Genomic DNA, 11,754 nt, shown 5'->3' with positions numbered 1-11,754 from the left:
CCAACAGTCTCTTTTCAAGCGTTCATCTCTAGTGTGACGAAGACCTTCCAGAGACCTTCATAACAAAGGCTCTTGCTGCTGTCTCACTACCATCTGACTACAGCGTCTACACTGAGACATGATGAATTCACTGTTTAAATTGCAGTGAGACCTTCAGCAAGATCAAATTTATGAAGCAGTGTGGAGAGAAATCTATAACTTGTCAATGAAGAAGCCACATCACAAGCAGGACTGAGAATTTATTAAAATATTGAACTGCTGTTAATAACATTTATTTCATCTTTTTAAAGGTACACTCAGGACTTTTTTCCCTTCACACAAAGAAATTAATTGTATTTTTAACAAACCTGTTTAAACAGACTCCAGTCATATTAGTGGCCTAAGGTGATTTACATGACATGGTGGCAGACATGCTGAGATCACATGACCAACCAAATGCTATACTCAATCATAGTAACTCCCTAATATCAGACATTTTCATTTCTGAAATAAATTAATCATGGTTAAATTTAAATAACACATTTCTACAATGGTATTAGTAACAAAACATTTGCTTGATACATCCACACTCCTAGGTGTCAGTATTTACTATAATTTCAACAACATTCAAAGTTTTGGGGTTGGCAAGATTTTTTTTTTTTTTTTTTTTTCAAGTCTCTTTTGCTCACTGAAGCTGCATTTTTTTTTTTATCAGAAATACCATAAAAAACAGTAATATTGTGAAATATTATTACAATTTAAAATGACTTTTCTATTTCAATATATTTTTTTAATAATTTATTCTTGTGATGGCAAAGCTGAAATTTCAGCAGCCATTACTCTAGTTGTCAAATAAAGTCCACTGTAGTTGAGTCAAGTAGAGCCCAAGTGCAGTTTATTATGGCAAATAGTGATGTTTTTTTCATGTAATTTCGGTAAACTAAATGTTTCGAAATTATAATGGATTGCCACTATAGGGGGCGATGATCTATGTGAACCCATGAACCAGTGTCTATATTATTTTTACCTGATCTCTGATAAATATTCTAAATTTGTAGACATTTAATGACACATTTGTATAATAAAAAGGATGAGATGTCTCTTGGTATAATTAACCAAGCTCTACATAAAATAAACAAAAGCCGTTCAATTTGATAAAATAACACATATCGTAAAGACACTTCATATTTAATGGTATTAGATGATTTGTTTATTGCATCTAATAGATTACATCTGCTGTAAAACATTTGCAATTGTTTTGTAAAAGGTGTTTTTATGCATGTTTGAGTTAAGTTGTCACTGCATTTACACTGTTCTGACCAACAGGCATCACCAGATACATCATGGGTGAGGACACACGGGACACACAGGACACGCAGGAGCTGTGTGTACACTGCTTGGGAGTGGAGCATGCACGGGCAGCTCTTGAGGGGGCTGCCTGTGTACACTGTGACTTGCTGCTGCTCAAAGTGCTCTGCTCCCGCCTGACCGTGTTCGATGAGGCAGGACAGGCTCGTGCTCCCTGTGGCTCGGGTCTCGCGTCTGCCTAGGCGGTGCAGCGTCTGTTGTCATGTGGATTGCAAATGACGCTCTGACACTCCCAATCCTGACGCGAAAGCCCACTCTGCAGCTTCTTCTGCCCGGGATCAGAGCTTGGTTCTTGAGCTCTCTGCATCTGAGGATGTGAATGTGCTGAGCATCGATGTGGGGAATTTTGAGGACTCGCTACCTGACCTCATGCCCCTGCGTATGAGGAGCACATGGAGGCTGTAACTTGAGCTGTGGCAAAATTAAATATCGACTGGCCCTGCAGGATGCGCTTAAGAAAAGTAAGCTGGATGAGCAGTTCCTGCAAACAAGAGCGCAACCTCCAAGTTGGGGCTTACCATTTTTCCCCAGTCTGCATAAAGACTTTTTCTAACTGTTAACGAGTATAGCGGCATACAGGGAGCTAAGAAGAAGGATGGGGGGTTGTGTCTCATTATAGATCTGTGGCATCTGAACTGTTCTTTGAGGAGATTCAGGTTCAAGACATTGACTATTCCTATTATCGTGAGTCAAATCAGGTCCGAGGACTGGTTTGTCACGATAGATCTAAAGGACGCATGTTTCCATATTTCCATCCTTTCTTCACATAGGAAGTTCCTGAGGTTTGCTTTCGGGGGCAAAACATTCCAATATTGGGTTCTTTCAATCAGCATAGCTCTCTCCCCTCGCACGTTTACCAAATGCATGGATGCAGCTCTGGCTCCGCTGAGACTCCAGGGCATCCGTGTGTTGAATTATATTGATGACTGGCTCATACTAGCCCAGTCTCAAGATATGGCAGTTAGGCATGGAGATGTCATCCTTGGCCATTTAAAACGCCTGGGGTTGAGACTCAACACGAAAAAGAGTGTGTTGACACCTGTGCAGAGAATGACATTCTTGGGGGTGTCATGGGAACTGATTACAACGTGGGCATGATTGTCTCCTGCATGTATCGAGTCCATCTCGGCCACAGTGTTCAGGATAAAGCTAGGGCAGGCCATCACTGTAAAGCATTTTCAGAGGCTATTGGCTTCTGCACATGAGACCCCTGCAGTGGTGCTTGAAAACCAAGGGGTTTTCCCGAAGGGGAAATCCATTCCATACGATCACAGGGTTATGTGCAGAAGCCTTTGTTCACTGGCAATATGGAAGAAGCTTTGGTTACTGTCCCAAGTTGAGAGCGCCATGTTGCAAGAAACAGGGTGAGGGTGAGTAATTAATATGTTGTGGCCACAACAAAACTAAGTGAACCGAATATGTCCCCTCCTGGTCACCGTAGATTTGTGAGCATTAGTGGAACTGAATGTTTCAGAATAAACACGAAACACATATGATCATGGTCATGCTGTGAATCCGGCCAGCATGAAAAACAGCCGTGAAACAGCTGTGTCGTCATCAGAGTTTGTGCAGCTGCTCTTGAGAAGCTGCGTCTGCTGACTCAGCCAACTGCTCTTGAATCGCTCTCGCAATACTTGGGTGCCAAGTTGGTCAAAATTTATAACCGGCATGCATTGTTTCAAGTCAGACGCCAATCGGTCTGCATAGTGCTGCATGAAGTAGAACACCAAATCACTTGACATTGTGATGGAATTTTTCAACTAATTAATAATGAACTAACATTTCTTTTCTTCTACAGGCCTAATAATAATAATCTAACTTAGAAACAGAGAAACAGTCACTAGGACTGAGTGTTCTGATTCAGAACATTCTGCTGTGCTGGCTAGACAGCATCCTTCTGGAGATAAAAAATAGTCTTTGAGAGGTTGTTTTAACCTATTGAGTAATCTGAACTATTAACCCTGAGACATTTTTTGATGATCTTGTGATTCAGTTGTTCTAATCTAAATTTACTCCGGCAGTAAGCGGGACAGAGGAACTGAGATGTTTTTCTTAAATCTAAACCAATCATATTGAGACTGATGATAATGAGTAATAGATCATGCCATACTGACTATGAAGTGTACCTGAAATCCTATAAAACCTGTTGTATTCCTTTGTTCGGAGAGAGATTCTCTGGAATGATGAGAACTCTCCCGGCCGTGATTAAAGCATATTCTGAGGCATAGACTGGAGTCTGTTTGGTTTTTAGGCTGCAGCAAACAACTAAGCACTAGAGAACTCTTTCCATACTATAGTGATAGTGTTTAGTGGTGAGGAGCACTAAAGAGCTTATTATCAGGTGATAGTGCCGGTGGGGAGCACTAAAGAGCTTAGTATCAGGTGATAGGCCCCCAAAACAGGCCGAGATGTCGGCCGACTCGAACAGGTACTGAAGTACGCTCAGTAGAGTATAAATTATTGGTTTTATGGTGTCAGGGACACCCAGGTTTATTGTTTTTATGGTGTCAGGGACATCCAGGTTTAAGTCAGGTGCGTAGGGAAAAAACTACCACAACACGGACAGGAGATAAGACAATGATTAATTTCAAAATAAAAGACATGAAACAAAACCGAAAACAAAACCCAAAACAGACATGGCACTAGTTTTCAGTGTCACATGATCCTTCAGATATCATTCTGATTTGATGCTCAAGAATCATTTCAGTTTTTGCTGCTTAATATTTTGTGGAAATCATGGAATACATTTTCCTTGATTCTTTGATAAATAGAAAGTTCAACACGCATTTATTTGAAATAGAAAACTTTTGTAACGTTATAAATGTCTTTACTTTCATTTTTGATTAAATAAAAGGCATCCTTGTAAAAGTATTAATTAAAAAACTTTGAATGGTAATGTAAATCTTAACTTGGAAAGTTTGACTAGTTCCACTAATTATAATAATTTACTTAAAGGTTGTTATTAACTAGTTAATTACTGAGAATTAGCTTAGCCATGCTAAAACATTTCTAGCATGATTTGTGCTTAAGAAGCATTGAAGATTTATTGGGGTTTTTGACATCATAAGCATGACAAAAAAATTGTAATATAACATTCAAATTCCAAAATGGACACCGAGTGAACCAACATCAAAGAAGTTGTAGGTTTGCTTTTCTAGTTTTCCAATGTCATCTATTATAAATCATAGTTATAAAAACATTATTAGTGTACAAATGATGTACAGTCTGTTACAACATAATGTTAACATCTGATAATGGTTTTACTTTCACAGCTGGTTAAATTTAGCCCATACATAACATTTCATGCATCACAAGTTGCAGACAGGTTTGAAATGATTTATGTGAGGAATGATATGAAGTGACAACAAACTCATATGAGTTTTTTTTTGTTTGTTTGTTTGTTTGTTTTTTACATAGACAGCCAATCAATTTCCTCACATACACTCAAACATATAGGTGGGCTAAAATTTGCAGTTTGCTCTATAAATTAGGAGTAGTGTTGTTTATAAAATTTAGCACTTTAGCACATATTTTATAGTTAAGAACTTTAAAATATTGCAGAGCCTGTTCTGAAGGCAATTCTAAAGAAACAAGAGGAACCCACTATCCTAGCAGCTGATATTTCACAGTTTTAACTTTGAGTGTGAATTTGCACTCAGTGAGTTTGATACTTGAATCTGACGTCCTGAGGTTCTTGTGAAACTCTTTTATTAAGACACAATGTCATGAACTTTGAAAACTTTGGAACTTCGAAAAATAATCTAGAATATATAATCTAAAAGCTGTGTATCTTCTAAACAAGCTTGAAAACAAAAGTTTAAAAAAAAAACTAGCTGTATATAATGTACACTGAATAGAAATCTGACAAAACAAAAAATATCTAAATTGTGACCACAGATTCACCTCAAACAGAATCATGGCCACAAGAAATGTTACTTTCAGGCGAGTTTGAGTTGCTTAAATAAATTTTTGACCTTGTGGTTTTCAGACATCCATACATTAACATGTCCTTAGTTGGTCTGGTTCTCAAAACTTAGAAATTGTTCATACACAAATTAAAATTCTGTCAATATTGCTGTCAACATTATTTACATGTTTCAAACCTTACTTTCTTCTGAGAGGTGAATTATCTTTGAAGATCAACTAATAATAAAAGTAAATGGGAACTGAGGCTGTTAAAGGGTAAGTTCACCCATAAATGAAAATTCTGTCATTAATTACTCACCCTCATGTCGTTCCACACACGTAAGGCCTTTGTTCATCTTCAGAACACAAATTAAGATATTTTTGATAAAGTGAGGCCTGCATTGAGAGCAAGTTTTTTAGACTTTCAAATGCCCAGAAAGGTACTAAAGATATATTTAAAACAGTTAATGTGACTACAGTGGTTCAACCTTAATGTTATGAAGTGACGAGAATACTTTTTATGCGCCAAAAAAACAATATCTAGTGATGGGCGATTTCAAATCACTTCCTTATGAAGCTTCAAAGCTTTACGCATCTTTTATTTTGAATCTGAACACAAAACGAACTTGATTTTGGCCTGATTTTGTTCAAAATGACGTCACATCAGTTCGTTCTTCGATTTCGTTTGAAGTATCGGGGCCTTAAAAGGATAACTTTGAAGAAAGGTTTTGATCCACTTCAAATGTTGACTACTGTATTTTAGACCACTTTTATGACACTTAACTTTTCAAAGGTTGAAAGCTACAGCATTCATTGTGATTGTGTGGACTAACCAGTATATTGCTCCAAAAGTGTCTTCATCAGAAGAAATATGGTATTTCAGAGGGTGTGAATTTTTTTTTTTTTTTTTTTTATTATTATTTTTTTTTTTTTTTTTGGTGGATCTTGACAAGACCCTAGTCTATTTCTGAAGTGCTTAAGGTAATAAGTATACCAATTAATGGTGGTTAAAGGTGGACACAGTTACAGAGGAATTACTAAAATGAAAAGGCATCTGAATGGATACTCAGTCAGATAAGTCACAGTAAAATCAAAATTGATATTTTTTTGTGGAATATTATATTATTTATTATAAATAATTTATTCATGTCACCGGATAACCTGTCACTCGAATGAGATTGCAACAAAAGCAAACCACAATGATCTAAGAATGCCATTATCAATGGGCAAGATCAAGTCTTGTCCTTCATTTTTTTTTTTTTCTAAAAGCTGTTTCACTCAAATATGCATCACAATAGTAAAAGATTATCACAACTTCCGTTTCATGCCAACTTTAAATGGAAGAGGTTCAGTGTTCAAAGCAAATGGTGGGATTTCAGGGATGTAGTCTTGAGTCTGGGTCTTAGGGGGGCTGATAATGGACTCCAACTCTGGCTGATATAGTTGGCTACATAGGAAGAATATTAAAAACATAGTTATAAACCGCAGTAAAGATAGTTTGCGGTTTGATATTCAGATTTCTTTTGGCTATAAATACGCAGTGCGCTGTCATAGACATGCAAATAATACCGAATATCGTTCTCCATGATTTGTGAATTAAGGTGACGCTGTCCTTTGGGCTGAAATCAGGGTTTTTTTTCGTAGCGACTCTTAATTTTATAATGGCTATAGCTCCAAATGTTGGACACTTAGAGGAATGAAACTGGTGTCATCTTCACCAGCTTGATCTGTGAATTTTTTCACAGCAAAGCTCTTGTCCGTAAACCCCTTGGTAAGACCGCCAGTAAGGAATGTGAAATAAAGGCGTTCTTCATGTTTAACGTCTATTACCAATGAACAGGCAGACTGCTGGAATAAAATAACATTGTTTTAGGTCGAGCTCGATTTGTGAAAACTTTCACAAGAGCATTTTGCCTCGTGGTCGTGTTTCTCTTTGCTCTGCCCCCCGTTTTTTGTATAATATGAGGAATATATATTAAAATATCGCCATATATATATTTATAATATATATATATATATATATATATATATATATATTTATATATATATATATATATATATTATATAAATGACCTTGTACAGATAATGTACATCACTATTCTCATTTTTGAAACTTTCACAGTTCAGTACGGGTCAGCTGACCCATCCCAGGGTCACTAACATCGCTATTCTGATCTGTGAAAACTTTCACAGTTCAGTATGGGTCAGCTGACCCATCCCAGGGTCACTAGCATCACTTTTCTGAACTGTGAAAGTTTTCACAGATCAGAAAAGTGATGCTAGTGACCCTGGGAAGGGACAGCTGACCCGTACTGAACTGTGAAAATTTTCACAGATCAAAATAGCGATGTTAGGTACCCAGGGAAGTGTCAGCTGACCCGTACTGAACTATGAAAGTTTTCACAGATGAGAATAGTGATGTACATTATCTGTACAAGGTCAATTATATATATATATATATATATATATATATATATATATATATATATATATATATATATATATATATACAAGGGCGTAATTTCCACTGGGGACAGGGGGGACATGTCCCCCCCACTTTTCAAAATCCCGTTTGTGTCCCCCCCACTTTCAAATTAATTTATGATTTTTTTTAACCGAACGCCGTCATGGAGGGGCAGAACACAGAGAGCCTGTCTGTGTCGATGCGCGCGTTCGCGTCCAAGAACGTTGCGTGCACACTCTAAAAATAGCTCAGTGAAGGTTCTAATGAGCAGGTATTTTATACGGCAAAAGTGGGAGTAATGGAGCTAAAGAAATAGACTAGCCCCAATTAAGTTTTCGTGTACTATATTCAAAGTCATCTGAAGCCATTCCATAGCTTCATGTGAGGGACAGAAGAATATGTACATCGTTAACTTTTAAGCATCGTTAACTTTTAAACAGCGCGTCGCGTTCAGTAACGACAGTCAGCACGGTAAAACTATTCCGATTATAATACTTGATATGTAGATAAAGGGCTGTGGATTGGCATAAACTAACTTGATCTTGCTGGAGTTTAATGCTGTTTCTAAACGATGTCATGACTGTTAGATGCAGATGTACACAGGGATTCTCTTTGTGCCAAACATTTATAATGCTCAGCGAAACTGCGCGCTCTGACTCGATATTGCTTCAAGCGGTTTTTACTGCTGTTTTGAAGCGTTTCATATTATTATGGTTTTGCACACTGAAAGATTATTAATAGCATATTTTTTTCTGTCGTATCTATCATATATTGTTGCCCCATTAAAAAGCTGCACAATACATTTAAAAATGTCTTTTAATCTTACTTTAATATAAATACATATAATTCTATAGCCTACATATAAATATAAATCTAATCTATTTTTTTCCCCTTCATTTTATAAGAATACAAATAGTAATTTTAAACTTTTTGTTAACATTTGGATTTTATAAAATTACTGTGCAAAGTGTGCTGCTGAATTATATACTCACCGTTTATTTATTTATTTATTGTTCAGCTTATGATTATGTATTTTTATTCATTTGTTGTTTTCTGGATTGTCAAAGAGTGACCACTAGTTGCACAAATACAGATGTATGGATACAGGCCCCTGCTAATAAATTAATTCAACAAAGGTAACCTCTTTTGCTACATATTTTTAATGGTTTAAATGTGTACTATACATGTTTGACCACTTATGAACTATCATTTAGCCTACTATATGTTGTGTATGTGAACAATGTGCCGTACCATCACCAATAAATAGATACTATTAGAGCACAAAATTGTTTACAAATTTCTTCATTGATCTAGTCACTTAATTTTGCTCTCAGAATGCACCAGATTTATGCATTTAAATTTAAAATGTACAAAGCTTTCCTACAGGGGGGCATGTGAACAATTGTAATGGGATGATCAGGTTCAGATATCTAAATCAGAGAATATCATTGGGCGTTTGGCGGGTGGATGATTTATTTTTAACAGTGGATTCAGGTAAAACCCAATGCATGACTTTTTCTTTGTTCAATTTGGATACTGAACATGGGTTGGAGCTCTTTATTTTGAACTCTCAAAGTTCACCAGATTAATGAATTTATCTTTAAAATGTAAAAAATTCTCTTCCGGGGGGGCATGCCCCCGGACCCCCCTAGAGGGTGTGTGTCCCCCCCACTTTTCAAACCAAAGTTACACCCTTGTATATATATATATATATATATATATATATATATATATATATATATATATATCATATTATACAAAAAACGGGGGGCAGAGCAAAGAGAAACACGACCACGAGACAAAATGCTCTTGTGAAAGTTTTCACAAATCGAGCTCGACCTAAAACAATGTTATTTTATTCCAGCAGTCTGCCTGTTCATTGGTAATAGACGTTAAACATGAAGAACGCTTTTATTTCACATTCCTTACTGGCGGTCTTACCAAGGGGTTTACGGACAAGAGCTTTGCTGTGAAAAAATTCACAGATCAAGCTGGTGAAGATGACACCAGTTTCATTCCTCTAAGTGTCCAACATTTGGAGCTATAGCCATTATAAAATTAAGAGTCGCTACGAAAAAAAAACCTGATTTCGGCCCAAAGGACAGCGTCACCTTAATTCACAAATCATGGAGAACGATATTTGGTATTATTTGCATGTCTATGACAGCGCACTGCGTATTTATAGCCAAAAGAAATCTGAATATCAAACCGCAAACTATCTTTACTGCGGTTATAAACCAGCCATCTTTCATTCACATTGGGGCAAGTTCACTTAACAGTTGCCACTTCAGTGCACATTATTTCACTATCATTTTTCTCAGCGCAACACACCTCCTTTCTATGTGAATGATGCTCGTTAGAGAATGTTATAGAATGCTTCACAAAACTCATAATTATGTAATGATACCCGCTGTAAAGAATTGCAGAATCATTCAGCTCATTCATGTGAAGAAAACTAAAAAGTTTCAGGTGTTGTTCTGGTTAAAGGCATATAATGACATAATGTCCGGTAAATGGGCACATCCTTACTCAGAAAACTACTGTTTACCCGTCATTTGCAAAAGTGGCTGGTTGTCATGACCACACAAAATAATCTTTTTTACATTTCTCAACAAAAGACAGAAAGCCTTTTAGTGCAACTACAAACATGAAAAGCAAAAAAAAAAAAAAACAAGCATTAGATGAGTAAAAGATGCTTTAGCAGTTCGCTTGTTCTGTGAAAGAAATGTGTGGGCTCCTGAGCTTCCCGCCAGTAGGCTAATTACGAATATTTGGTGGCGTTCATGTCACCTCGTAAATACCATAAATCTAACCTGACTTAGTTTAAAATGCTTCATAAAGAACTTAAGATGTAAGAGGAAAAGATTTCACCTAGAGGAGAGACATTCAAGTCCTGATCGTCCTCAGAGTGCAACTTCAGCTGTCTCAGGGCGTTTAGATCTTGCGGCTGTGATGACGAGTGGCTCAAACAGGCCGTCAGCACCAGAAACAGCAGCCGCCCATCAGAGATACAAGAGCTGACAGCCCTGATTTAGAGCCGCCGAATCACTGAGAGAGAGACGGGGACATGCCGATTACAGCAGTCTACTCAACTTATTTCTGCTCTTCATTAAAGCAGATGCACCCACACATAGTTAAGATTTTCATAATCACACTCACAGAAAGATGATACCCACTTACAAAGAGGATTACTACATATTTAGCGAATTCCTCTCTCAACGGTCCGGGTGGAGCTCAAGTGCCCCCTAGTGACTAATATGCTCATTTGATTGAACACATCATGATATCAATATTGGAATTGGCCTTTTTCCTGTCTTGCTTTTAGCTCCTCTCTATCAGTGTTTCTCAACCCATCATCAGCTCATTTGAAGAAACTCCAGGATCTGAAATTCATTTGTCAGATAAGCAAGTCATCTAAAATGTGCAGATGGACCAAGACCAGGGTTCAGAAACACTTGGTGCTCAATTAAGTAATGGTTATTAATATCAATGTTGAAAACAGTTTTTGCTACTCAATTATGGAAACCGTGATGCATTTTTTCCCCACCAGGATTTTTTGATAAGTTCAAAAGAACAGCATTTATTTGAAATATAATCTTTTTTAACATCATACATGTCTGTACTGACACTTTTGATCAAAGGAAAACAAGCATTATTGATACATAAAAATATTAATTTAGTTGCTGTTTTTATGTTTATTAACCCTGTGATTGGCTGGATGACCTGTCAATCACAGTCACAGCAATATCAATTGAAAGGGCTGGACTGATTTCTGATAAAGACTGACTGATAAGTGCCATCAGTGTGAGAGAATGTCAAAACAACCACCATAAAAGGACCAAAGATGGTCCATTCGACTTCTCTACTGAAGTTATTTGATTATAGTGTGAAGAACATAACCAAATTTCAATTATTCACTAAAAAATCTTCCCCTCCTTGACTGCAGCACTCATATGCCACATGAACACATTTAGTGGAAGGTTTGGTGTGGAACCATGTGTTGTAACCATGGAGTTTTGAAAGCTACAGCATGTAAT

The sequence above is a fragment of the Chanodichthys erythropterus genome, chromosome 15, assembly GCF_024489055.1.
Source record: "Chanodichthys erythropterus isolate Z2021 chromosome 15, ASM2448905v1, whole genome shotgun sequence".
Taxonomy (NCBI): Eukaryota; Metazoa; Chordata; class Actinopteri; order Cypriniformes; family Xenocyprididae; genus Chanodichthys; species Chanodichthys erythropterus.
The sequence above is the reverse complement of the archived record's forward strand: the minus strand, read 5'-3'. Positions refer to the sequence as shown.